Source organism: Dermacentor andersoni, chromosome 3, assembly GCF_023375885.2.
Source record: "Dermacentor andersoni chromosome 3, qqDerAnde1_hic_scaffold, whole genome shotgun sequence".
Taxonomy (NCBI): Eukaryota; Metazoa; Arthropoda; class Arachnida; order Ixodida; family Ixodidae; genus Dermacentor; species Dermacentor andersoni.
In genome coordinates, this window is record NC_092816.1 from 186,066,724 (window position 1) to 186,079,422 (window position 12,699).

Below are 12,699 nucleotides of genomic sequence, written 5' to 3' on the forward strand. Positions count from 1 at the left end.
GTCGCGCCACTGCCACTTGGATACTAATTCAACAAGGGACAACGCTGTTCAATGAGTGATTGAATCAATGAATCGTGTCGCATTTTCGGTTTCGCAGTTTCACAGCACTGTATGTGTTCGTACGTGTTACAATTTCACGTCCTTGATGCTAGAATTCAGAAACAATTTCATCACTGGCACATCACAACAGGGTATTCACCAGCCTCAGGCTGTATAGTTATTTTGTAACGTGTGAGCCCTTCGTTCGCGCACGAAGCCTTGTCGTGTGTGCAGGTGTCGTTTTGATAATAGTGACGCATATTATCACACGCCCAAAGAACAAACTTATGAGGAAAAAATTTCCTCATTTAATAGGCATTTTAATTTACGTTTCCTCATCAAATACGTCTACCTGCATATGTAGATTGTGCAGAGATACATATATTGTGCGACCGTTGGATGGCGGCTATTAAGTTCGATGTACTTGGACTTCTTTGCTGTTTTTATGGGCAAGTACACGTGTGGTCCATTATTCTTTTTGTCTATTTATTGTTATTCATTCACCATTTTATCTTTCATGCGATTAATCGCTTGCAATGCAGGGTGTTTCATCGATGATATAATTAGTCGAAAATTTTGCCGGGCGCTTCAAAAGGGCTTAAACACGGTTATGCACTTTTGTAGAACCCTATTTCGATGCTTGAGAAGTGGAACTAAGTTAGAAATACATGCGTATAAAGCTTGACAAAGAATAATTAATAATTTTTTAAAGACTATATAGAGTTGGCACTCGTGGGCTTTGAAAACATAAACAGCATACGTTATAAAATGGCACTTAGAGCAAATTTATTCAAAATAAATGGCACCAGTAGATCTCTGTGCAGTACCGTTAACCAAGAAATGAGAAGAAATTGTAAAATTGACAGGTGAAGTCCAATTCAAATATGCAAGAAATTGCAACATGCAAAGGAGAAAGGAAGATTGCCAGTTTAGGAATTTAAGCCACATGCTCTTTTCTACAGAGCGAAGGAATGTCAATTGGCTGGTATGTTTCGGGGAAAGCGACCCTTTCTTTGAATGGCCATACAACTGACATGTGAGAATAGATGCTCGGAAGTTATGGGTTTGCTGGGATCGACACGAACTCAATCGCTATGTCAGCACACATGCTCCAAACCAGCGCGCATGCTGTGCCACGTCTTTAGCGGACTGGGAGTGGCAGGACGATCAACGACTGGGTTGATATAGTATTCCTTGAATTGCGAGGACGTTTCAAGCCTCCGGCTTCGGGCGGCGTGGTGGCGTGTGGGTGCATGAGAGGGAAAGCGCTCAACTCGGCATCACTGGGGACTCGGAAAAACAGTCGACATTCGCTTTACTACAGCCGTGCAACTGTCACTGCTCGTGCTCCGCTATTCTAGTACGATTTCTAAATTGTCCTGCCACTCCTATCAAACTCTAGGAAACCACATATCGAACATATCTACTCAAAAAAGTTGCTTATATTAAAGGTGGACAGCCATGAAGATTACTAGTTTTGCGGAATAGCTTTAATCGAATAATTGCTAATGGATGTTATCAGCCCTAATGCGAACACTTCTAATATTGAACTCCCCGAAAAAAACATCAGCTGCAAATTTTTCTATTTCTTTCTTGCATGGCAAATAAAGTATTTTGAATAACTGCGAAAGACAATAAAGTAAAGTGCACCCTTTTGCTGGTAGCCCTGTTGTGTATATCTTCTCTTATCAAGACTGGTACACAGAACAGTAAATTACGAATTCTTAAGGGCAACACTTTGAGATTTCAACTTGTTATTATGAAGCTGCGGTTGCCTAAATTTCCCTCGACCCGTCGTGATGAAGTTCGTTTTAATGCCTACACATTGGAGCTGTCCAATTCAAAGTGGTCGTAATGGCTCAATCTTTCATGTCTGGCTGCAGGGACTAGAATATAGCGTAGTTTTTCCAAGAAAAGCTGGCCCCCTTGGTATTCCATTAGTATAATTTCTTTAGACGATAGAAAGCAACCCTTCGAAGGCATTTCTATTGTGTACACCAGATATTCTACGCGATTGCCAGGTAGCTTATATGATTGTTGCCCTAAATGTCAATAATTCGCACTGCCTTACTTTAAGGATCATTATCCTACTATTGAGAGGCCACTGACGCAACTTAACACCAAAGAGCATCTATTTCGCACACCACAGCCACTCCTCATTTGTGCGTTCTATAGATCATGTGTTCGAAATAAGATGCTGCGAAATTATCGCTAATTATCACCCCAACTCACTCTGAAGCACTTGCTGTAAATTGCTGGAATATATAATTTTCAAACATCTTGTTAATTTCCTGGAATGCAATCTATTTTTTCACACCAGCTCAGCATGGATTTACAAAAAACAAAAGCATTTCATGTGAAACTCAACTTGCAGTCTTTGAGCACAAATTGCATCGTATTCTCGATCGTTCGTCATTTGCAGATTGCATTTCTTTAGACTTCGCTAAAGCACTTCATAAGGTGTGCCATAAACTTCAACTTCGTAAACTAAGTCAGCTGAACCTTAACAATAACATCCTGGAGTGGACTGAATGCTTCCTATCGAATCGCTATCAATTTGTAACTGCCAATGGCCATAACTCCCCACATCGAAGCGTAACTTTCGGTGTACCTCAATGTTCAGCACTCGGGCCTCTTTTGTTTCTCATACGCGTATTAGCGACCTGCCTTCCTCACTGTCATCCAACATTCACTTACTTGCTGATGATTGTGTTATCTTTCGGGAAACAACTAATGCAGATGATGCTAACCACCTTTAGTCTGATATAATTAGTGTAGCTAACTGGTGCAAACATTGGCTAATGGAACTAAACGTTGTCAAGTGTACAGTGATGCGTGTATCCCGAATACGTAACAGCATGCATACATATTACCTAAAGAATGTTCCCGTGGAATTAGTTAACTATTATAAATACCTACTGTGCATATTTCTGCTAATTTATCTTTCAATGTTCCTACCGACTACGTAATTCGCCATGATAACCGCAAGCTTGGCTACCTACGTCGTAACGTTTCAACTGCCCCTTCATCCCTAAAAATGTTCCTTTATACTACCCTTATACCTCCGAAACTTGAATATGCATACGCTGTTTGGGATCCTGACATTGGCAAACTAATTAATTTATTAGAACTTGTGCAAAATAGTTGAGTTCTTTTCATCTTACGTAATTAAAACAGAACTGGAAGTGTGTCTGTCATGAAAACCAACCTTGCACTTAGCCCACATTGCACTCGTCGTAAAAACCCACATTTAGTTCTTTTTCTACAATCATACCATCATTCAACACTCCGCAACGATTTTAGACTCCCCCCACTACACGTATCGCCTTGAATCAACCACCGTTATAAAGTTGGTCTAGAACCATGTCACAAAAAAATTTTTTTGCAATCATTTTTTCTGTGGTCATTCACGCAATGGAACCATCTTCCTGGTTAAGTCGTATCAATTTACGATAACCAAAGATTCCGAGCAGCTCTAGCTAACATCGTTTAATTGAAGCATTTCTTTTTCTTCTTGTTTACTGTACGCCTGTAACCTAAGTGCTTTTGTATCTACCGCTTTACTACCTTAGTTTGCTACCATTTTATCATGACATTGTTAACCCTAGCTAAAACTCTATAATCAGAAGCCTTTGTACTAAACGTTCTGACTGCTTACGTTTGTTTCTTTTCTCATTTGGTGTAACCCACTCCCCTCTTTAATGCCTTTGGCCCTGGGGGTAATAATAAATAAATAATAAATGATTAAAAGCACCACGTACCTGCCAACGTTGAGTCCGGTCGCCGCTGCGGAACTGCTAGAAATGACCTTCTAGGTGGAACATCTGTCTAACGTTGCCGAGTCACTTCTCTCGGCGTTTTTGTTTTACTTTTATTTTTCACCCCATTGCGTGAATCGAGGACGTAGCGATGTGCGATCTCTACAGGACATGTCTGGTGCTGTCACGTCGAGCACGCAAGTGTTATTTTGCGCCAGGCACTCTGTTCACTTTTCTTTATTAGGCTGTGATTCCGACTTCGCCGCTTTGTTACTGAGTGGCGGAGAACCTCAGAAAAGAAATAAAAACTCAGAGCTTTACAAATTATGGGGTCACTTTGGGCTCGTAATATAGTAGATGGTACACACGTGGTCAGCAGTCATGGATATTTCTCTCATTCAAGCAAACAGGAAAAGACGATGTGTTTTTTCAACATAGGCCATCTCTAACGACAATGTTTAGGCAAGCTCTGACGCGGCGAATTCACTGTTTTCTTGGGGCATTGATACGACCATATCGGTTTGCAGTTCCATCCTTCATAGTAACCAATAGCGTGATTTATTATACCTGCAACTTTGTCGCTATATTGAAGCAAGGGCTATTGGTACAGAAAGCTAAGCGTTCTTTTATTTTTTCGATGTCCACTATCACTGGAGTGACAATTTTGAAAGGCAGCAGTTGGAGAATTGACACTGTTATCGCATTTAGCCAGAGAAAATGACATGAAACTGCCTACGAGCAACTTTTACCCAGAGCCTTGCCCAAAGATTCCTTTGAACTTTACGGGAATCGAAGTTCATTCATTCATTCATTCATTCATTAACTCATTCATTCATTGATATCGCTAGCGCGTAGACAAGAAAATGATTCCTATTTAGTCTGTAAAATTTGGTTGTTGTGTTCAATATTTCAAAGTACCCTGAGCTGTATATTGTTGACCACTGTGAAGGATCGGGCTAATATATTTGACTTCTGGAATGGCAGAGTAGCGTGAAAAACGCATGGAAAGAAATGGACATCTTTAAAATATAACAGAGCGTTTTCTAAAACAAATGAGGTACAAAAGAATTTTCCGCGCCTTTTCGGCCATGAAACAATGCCAACTATCCCAGTTCACTACTTCCCTCAATAGGAAGGTGTGTGTACGGGAACACACGAGCGCCCAGCAACTTCACTAAAGTTCTTCACTGCCGTATGTTCACTACATATTGTACGCATTGCTGTTATTTAACGCCATTTATTGTTGTTATAGTTAGTATTGTTTTTCTGGAATGCTACCAGATGGCGCTTTACTAATAATGACCTTATAAAACGCTGAACGCTTAGCGGAGTGAGGACGCAGGCGACTGCGGTACGAAGGAGGCTCACGGGAAACAGATAGGGCGGTTTGTCGGGGCAAAGCTCGACGGCAGATTCACAGGTGCCACAAGGCCACGATTATGCACGGGGTTTTATGGAGCATGAATGAATAATCGCCAAAGCGCGCCAGGAAATGTTATGAGGTAGTCGATGGAGCGGTCAATGACAAGTGGTATAGATGTAACTTAGGTGTATGGTATGGCTAAAAATATTCGCTGTAAAATGCGTAAAATATATTTTATCTTTTAGGACATGTGAGCAGACATGTGAAAATAAAATATAGGTTGCGAAGTGATTGTAAGAATAATATTTAAAATATTCAGGTAACACTAATGCCCCGATCACCTGAGTCCTTATACCAAGAAGGGGAAGCACGTGCTTTAAATACTACAATCGCAGTAGTAGCCTTCGGCAAGATGCTACGCTACTGATCACTTGTGTCTATAGGATGTGTCCAAAAAGTAATGTCAATAATCCGATTAAAAAGTTATTTATGAGATCGGTACAAACCACTCAAAGGTTTGAAAATAGGCTCCTGCTGCGTCGATACATCGCTTCCAGCGAGATTTCCAGGCATAGAAGGCCTCACGGTGCGCTTTCTCGGGAATATCCTTTACAGCCTTTGTGCAAGCCTCCTTGACTTTTTCAACTGTCCCGAAATTATGTCCTTTTATGTTAAGTTTTCAAGCGTGGAAACAAAAAGAAATCTGGGAGCGCCACGTCAAGACTGTAGGGCTGCTGGGGAATCGTTGTCACCTTTGAATCAACAAGGAAGCGGGTCACAAGGAAGTGGGCTGGCGCGTAGTCATGGCGAAGTTTCCAATCGCCCGCGGTGTCATGCCGGACACGGGATTAACCGTTCGTTTGAGCCTCTTCAGCACTTCCAAGTGGAATTTTGCGTTGACGGTTGTACCATGTGGTACAAACTCATAGTGGACGTGCTCCCTGGTGTCAAATAACACAGTGAGCTTGGTCTTGACCTTTGACTTGTTTATTGAGGCCTTCTTAGTGCGGGAGGACGCCGAGGTACGTCACTCGGCACTTTTCGTTTTTGTTTCGGGGTCGTATTTAAACACGCCAGACTCGACACCTGTGACGACATTTTCTAAAAAGTGGGGGTCACTTTCACACAGGTCCCGAATTTCATCGCACGGTTGAACTCGGCGCGATTTTGGGTCGTCCGTTAACACTTTGGGCGCATGCACTCCTTTTAAATCTGCAAATTACTCGTCAACATCCTGTGAACGGTACTTTTTGTAATGGTTAATGCCTGCGCCACTAAACGGACACTATAACGACAGTCTGAGTTCCAAACATCTCTCACACGCGTGAAATTTTCGTCGCTGATGGTCGTTGATTGCCGTCCAGCGCGGGCTTTATCGCTGACCTCTTCAGGACCTTCAAAAAGTCTTTTTCCCTCTGGTAGACTTGACGTTTCGACGAACAGTTATCACGAAAGGCTGTCTTTAACATAGGAATGGTTTCCACACCTGACTTGCCGAGTTTCACGCAAAACATGACGCACACGCTTTGTTTCAAAGAAGGTAGCAGCACAAACTAACTTCTGGTTGTGGCCTTCGCACAGCGGCCAGAAGTTCAGCCCAACCTACATTACGATCCGACCACTGGTAACTGCTGTTTCTCCTGCATGCTCGCGAGGGCAAAAGAGAAGCATAACTGTCTGCTTTAGACCGCCCAGGTCACCCATTATGTCAGTGCATGCCGAGACTATCAGAGATGCAAGGACTCCACCAACAAGGCCAGTAGTATTGCAACAGCCTATTGAACCTCCTTCCGGCCTTCCTATCAGAGATAACCAGAAATCGTGCGGGCAGTGCGCCCTGAGACATTGTACGGCGCTAACGAACCGTTTGACATCAGGTATTTCTAGCTTTGTTACTTTCCTTTCTCTATGTACACTTTCTTTTTAGAGCGAACAGTTTGTACACTTTCTTTTTAGCCATCCATTCATCGGCGAGTGTCGGTGCCACTGGTGACCGAGCGAACGAGCGAAGCAAAAAAATGTAGGACGCTTAAGTTTCGCCTTCAAGAGTGGAACGCGATAGCGTTATGGCACCCCGTTCGCACTGCCCACTCATTCGCTCGGCATGCTCTTGAGTCGCACAAAGATATAGTTTTCATATACAACAATCTAAGTCCGCAGAACAACTTTTTTCTAATTATTTATTCCAGGAGCACCACGCTGACGCACCACTCCTCGCCAGCAGCACGGCACATATATCAGGGGACGCTTTCCCACCAGACGCGCTACGGCGCAGCGATCACGTCAGAGGCGTCCTGCATCGGACGCTGCACCTAGGAATCGCGCTGTGAGCCCAAAGAGGAGCCGCGCCGCCTAAACACGAGGGTTCAAGTGACGCACGCTGGCAGTTGGAAGGGGAGAGAGCGAGAAAACTGATTAAACACAAGGGTATTGGGGCATCCTCGCACCGGGCCCCGCACGGCGGCTCTTCCGCGCCCTTATCGACCCAACGCAGACACGCACAGAAGCTCATAAACATCTACAACGTGCCATACACAGGTTTCATGGCAACACAACTCAGCTAGCGCACAAGTTAACGGGACCAATACTTGTGCACTACCCAGGACCCCTGCGGATCGGCGTACTCTTATGCAGGTTCGGAGAACGCTGAGCTGGATCAGCCGTTCCAGCTCTACGATCTGCGGGCAGCCCTGGCGAAAATGAAACGTGCACAGCCCCGGGTCGGGAGGAAATTACAGTCAAATTACTCGCTAACTTACCCGACCCGGCCTACCAGTCCTTATTGGATTACATTAATTCAATCTGGCTCGGGGACGCGCCCATCCCCAACGATTGGAAAACTGCTCCGGTCACTTTCATTCCCAAAGCTGGCAAGGCCATCAATACGGACAACCTTCGCCCCATCTCTCTCAGCTCGTGTGTGGGCAAACTAATGGAGACGATGGTGCGTGACAGGTTGTCCGAGTTCATGGGAAATCAACACATCTTCGCAGACTCCTTGTTCGGATTTCGCCCGCACAGGTCCGCACAGGATGTTATGCTACAACTCAATCGGGACATCCTTGACCCGGTCGAATGCCCCCACAACGATAAGGTCGTACTCGCCTTAGACTTGAACCTAACCCTAACCTAACCTAACCTTCGACAACGTTACTCACGAGGTAATACTCACCCGTCTTTCACAAACCGGCTGCGGACGCAACGCGTTCAGATACATTCGTCAATTTTTGACAAATCGCGACTCCTACATTAAAAGCCAGGACACTGAACACGGTGCCTTCCAACTTGGAACCAGAAAAACACCACAGGGGGCAGTGCTGTTTCCTCTCCTATTCAATCTGGCTATGATGCACCTGCCGGCGCAATTGGGTGCGGTCGCTGGTGTGCAACATGCGTTGTATGCCGACGACATCCCCCTGTGGACCACGCAGGGCTCACTCGGAGACATTGAGGCCAATCTGCAACAAGCGGCGACCATAGTGGACCGTTATGCTAGCCACTGTGGCCTGCAATGCTCCCCTCAAAAGTCTGAATTTGTACACATACGCCCCTAATATAAGCGTACCGCCAAAATTGAGCTCTTTCTGGAGACAGGACCAATTCCTGAACACACAGGAGTCCGGGTACTGGAGCTTTTCATTGATCAACATAGACGGTCGAACACTAGCCTGGCCAAGCTCCGTATGGTGGGGGACCAGGTGGGCCGCATGGTCCGCCGGGTTTCCAACAAACACGAGGAGTTGCGGTGCAAAGACGCCTTGCGGCTGGCGCATGCATTAGTGACCAGTCGAATCTTCGACTTCTTACCTCCACCTTCGGAAACAAGACGAGGATGCACTCGAAGTCATCTTCCGCAAAATTATTAAGAGAGCCATCGATCTCTCCGTGAACACCTCCAACCAGCGTCTCCTGGGTCTAGGCATGGTGAACACGTTCCGGGAGCTCCGAGAGGTTCACCTAACTAACCAATACACACGCCTCTAAAAGACACTGTCGGGTCGCCGCCTCCTTGCCCGACTACACATTCAACACACCACCCTTATGGAAGAGCGAGTGCGACTCCCTTTCGAGTGGAGATGCGCCCTCCACGTACGCCCTCTTTCTAACAACATGACACGTGAGGACCATAATGGTCGGCGCCTGGCGCTGGCGGAAGCCCTGGGCCGCCATTATGGGTCGAAACCCGGCACTTATTACGTGGACACCTCCGGCCCCCACCATGGGGAATGGTACACGGTCGCAGTCGTCCACCAGTCCAAAACAGTTAACGGGCTTACATTTCGCGCCCGCAACATAACTCATGCGGAGGAGGTCGCCATTTCACTGGCTGCTACTCACTCTGATTCCAAAACAATTATCTCCGACTCACGAGGGGCCTGTCGGAACGTCAAGCAAGGCTGGGCTCCATACTTAGCCTACCGACTACTTCAAGGTTGCACCTACACCGGGGACCCCGCTCACAGGAACATAGTATGGGCTCCTGCTCATATGGGTCTCGAGGGGAATGAGGCAGTAGATGCCGCCGCCCGTGCTCTCTCTCTCTCCGGGCTTCCTTTCTCGACCCCCTAGGTCAAGATCTTGAATTTAATCCCGCGTATTCTTTTAAAAATATTGTCCTGCATTATCAATCTGGCCTTTACCCTCGCCCGAGTAAAGGGCTATCTAAGACGGAGGAGCGGCTTCTACACCGTCTCTATACGAACACTCTGCTGTGCCCGGCAGCACTCAAATATTTTGATCGTTCCTTCACGGGCAGTTGTCCGCACTGTGCGGAGAAGTCTTCGGACATCTACCACATGGTGTGGGGCTGCCCACCTAACCCAGCTGCCCCTCACCGCCACCCCACTCGGGAGCACTGGGAGGCGACCCCGCTCGGCTGCTATGACCTGCAGTCCCAAAGGGCCTTGGTCGAGCGCGCCCGCGCAGCGGACGACGACACTGGGCTCCCGTACTAGGGATTCCACCTAGAATTTTAAGGGTCGGGCCCTTAAGGACCGGCCCATATGCGTACCTCCATGTGCTTCTCTTCTGAGAGCAATAAAAGTTTTTCACTACCACCCCCACTCAATGCGCTCAAACGAGACAAAGGGTAGAAGCGGGCGAGTGGCGCGCCACCTGTCGGAGCAGCGCCCTACATTGCGAGGAGGGTGTCTACTGTGTTTGCCGTAAGATGGCTCTGGGTGTGCGCCAAGCGCAGAAGAAATGTAGCAGAAACGTACTTCGCTACTCAATTAACTGCGACTTCTGTAATTTACATGCTCATAATTACCGATATACACCACAGTATAACTTTCTACGGCACGTTTCTAAGGCAGCACCGCATTCACTAGAGGCATCTTTGTCCCGCTTTGAAGCATCGAACTCATGGCTTAGTAGTAGCGTCTCCGCCTCACATTCCGGAGACTCTGGTTCAATTCCCACCCAGCCCATCTTGCAAGTTGTTTTTATTTATGAATTGCCTTCCGGGATATTTCGCTCACGGACAACGCCGCCGACACCGGCTTTTCTGCGACACGAGCTCCTTAACGCTATCGCGTTAAAAAATGAGAGTGCGCACGGCGTGTAACAGTGGACGAAAAAATCGGCTGGAGCGAAGAAGCGCGATAAGGAAATCGGAGATCAGGGTGCAGCGTAACATGACGCCGAAAGCGGAGGAGGGTCTGGCGAAAGGTTGAAGAGAAGAGCAGGCTGCCGGCGGCGACCAGGCATGCGGCGAGCGCGGAAACAAAGCGCTGGCGTGGGCGTCGGCCGAACTGCGCACGTGCTACTTCGCCTGCGTTGGCGACGCCGCTAGAGAACGCACCCCGCGTGAACCACGCGTTCCCGTGTTCACGCTTTTACAGCGAAGCTGCTTACGTGGATTCTATGCCGTAGTTGTCAGACTTCACTCAGAAACGGCCACGTGACTTAGCGGGAAAGCAAGAGAGCTGCACAGGATGAAAGGGGTTGGAGTGACTTCTTTTTCCCTACGAGAATGCTATCTTAAGCACGAATCTTATACATTTGTCACACGGTGCATTTTCGGCGATCGAGCCAAATAGGCATGGAATTTATCCACGATTGATTCCATCCCTGGCGCGAAAGACACAAATCTTATGCTTCTGGTGTGCGGCCAACGGACATTGCCGGTAATTCTTGTGCCAGCAAGAAGTGCCGCCAGCCACGTCAATCGTCGAACAAAACCAACCAATCTTGAAAGCGATTGCTGCGCCCGCATCTGCAGTGGAGAGCCTTGCGCCCAATATACAGAGTTTTGGATTAGTGGCTCCCCGCATTCCATCTCAGCTACAACTATGGGAGGTAATTCAAAAGTAGTTAAAAAGGGGCGGACAAACTTGCACGCGAAAAAAAGGTGCGGCAGAACACAGACAGAAAGCTCACGCGCACAAGAAAAAGCACTGGAAAGCAGCAATAAAAGAAACACCCCTGAAGCATGCTCACTACGCGAAACACACAAAAGCGAAAAAGTGAGCTGAAAAAATGGTAAAACAAAAAATTTCCAACATAGACTGGTTGCGAAGTTTGACTTGCATTCTGTAACACTTAAAGTAACACAGAGGCCGTATTCTGTAGCGGTTAGCTTTGGAACCGGTTCGGTCTGGCTGTTACGTCTGGATTACGTCACTCGGAGAAAGAGTGGACCGGGGCGGCGTGAGGGGAACCAATCAACGAGCGGCGGTCTGCCGGAAGAACACGTCATCATTTTTGTTTGTACTTGGGGGACGGTATAGCAATTGAAGAATGTTGCTGGTTTGATAACAAAAAAACATTGGTTTGTATAGAACACTTGCAAATATAATTTTCAGTAATAAATGTGAGCTTGCGGCGCAGACGGCTACTGGGAGTTGTAATTTTATTTGTGTTGTTTTCTTATTTAGTCGCTAGGTGGTGTGCCATACGTTATGCAAACAACTTGCTTCGCTTTGTTTACGTTTTGGACTTGTTGGCGCGCCGAAACCGAAACGATGTCGTCGCACAAGGACAGGCGGCTGGGTCCTCATGTTTCAGCGAGGCAGCGCGAAATACTCGTTTCATTTGTCGAGGAGCACCCCTACCTAGTAAAGGAGTCGTGTGTGTTGGGCCAGCAGGTGACGGCGGCTTTCTGTTGCGCCGTGGATGGGAATCTAAGCCATGCTTTTTCTTTGCCCACAACCGTAATCGCCTTGGCGACGGCTGTAATGATCCGGCTGACCGCAGGCTGCGACAGTGCAATCACTTCTTCATTCCCGACTCACTGTTGAAAACTCCCAGTGGCAAAATACCGCAGCGCGCACAGCACTTGCATCGTAGTGTCGACACCACGAAATCTTTGACGTCCGAGATTTTCTTGCAGCTCATTGCAAAGACGTCGCACTATGTCTTTGGAGAGCCTAAAATGCCTTCGAAACTCTTTTTCGGCCATGCCGAACGCGTCGCGTCGTTGCCTCTCGTCGCGTCGTTGTCTTTCGGCGCTCCCCAGCAGCACAACAAAGGAGCCGCCATGGCCGTCTCTGTCTCGTCTCGTCTAGGTGCCGGCTCGTCAGCTGGCGCGAGACTAGC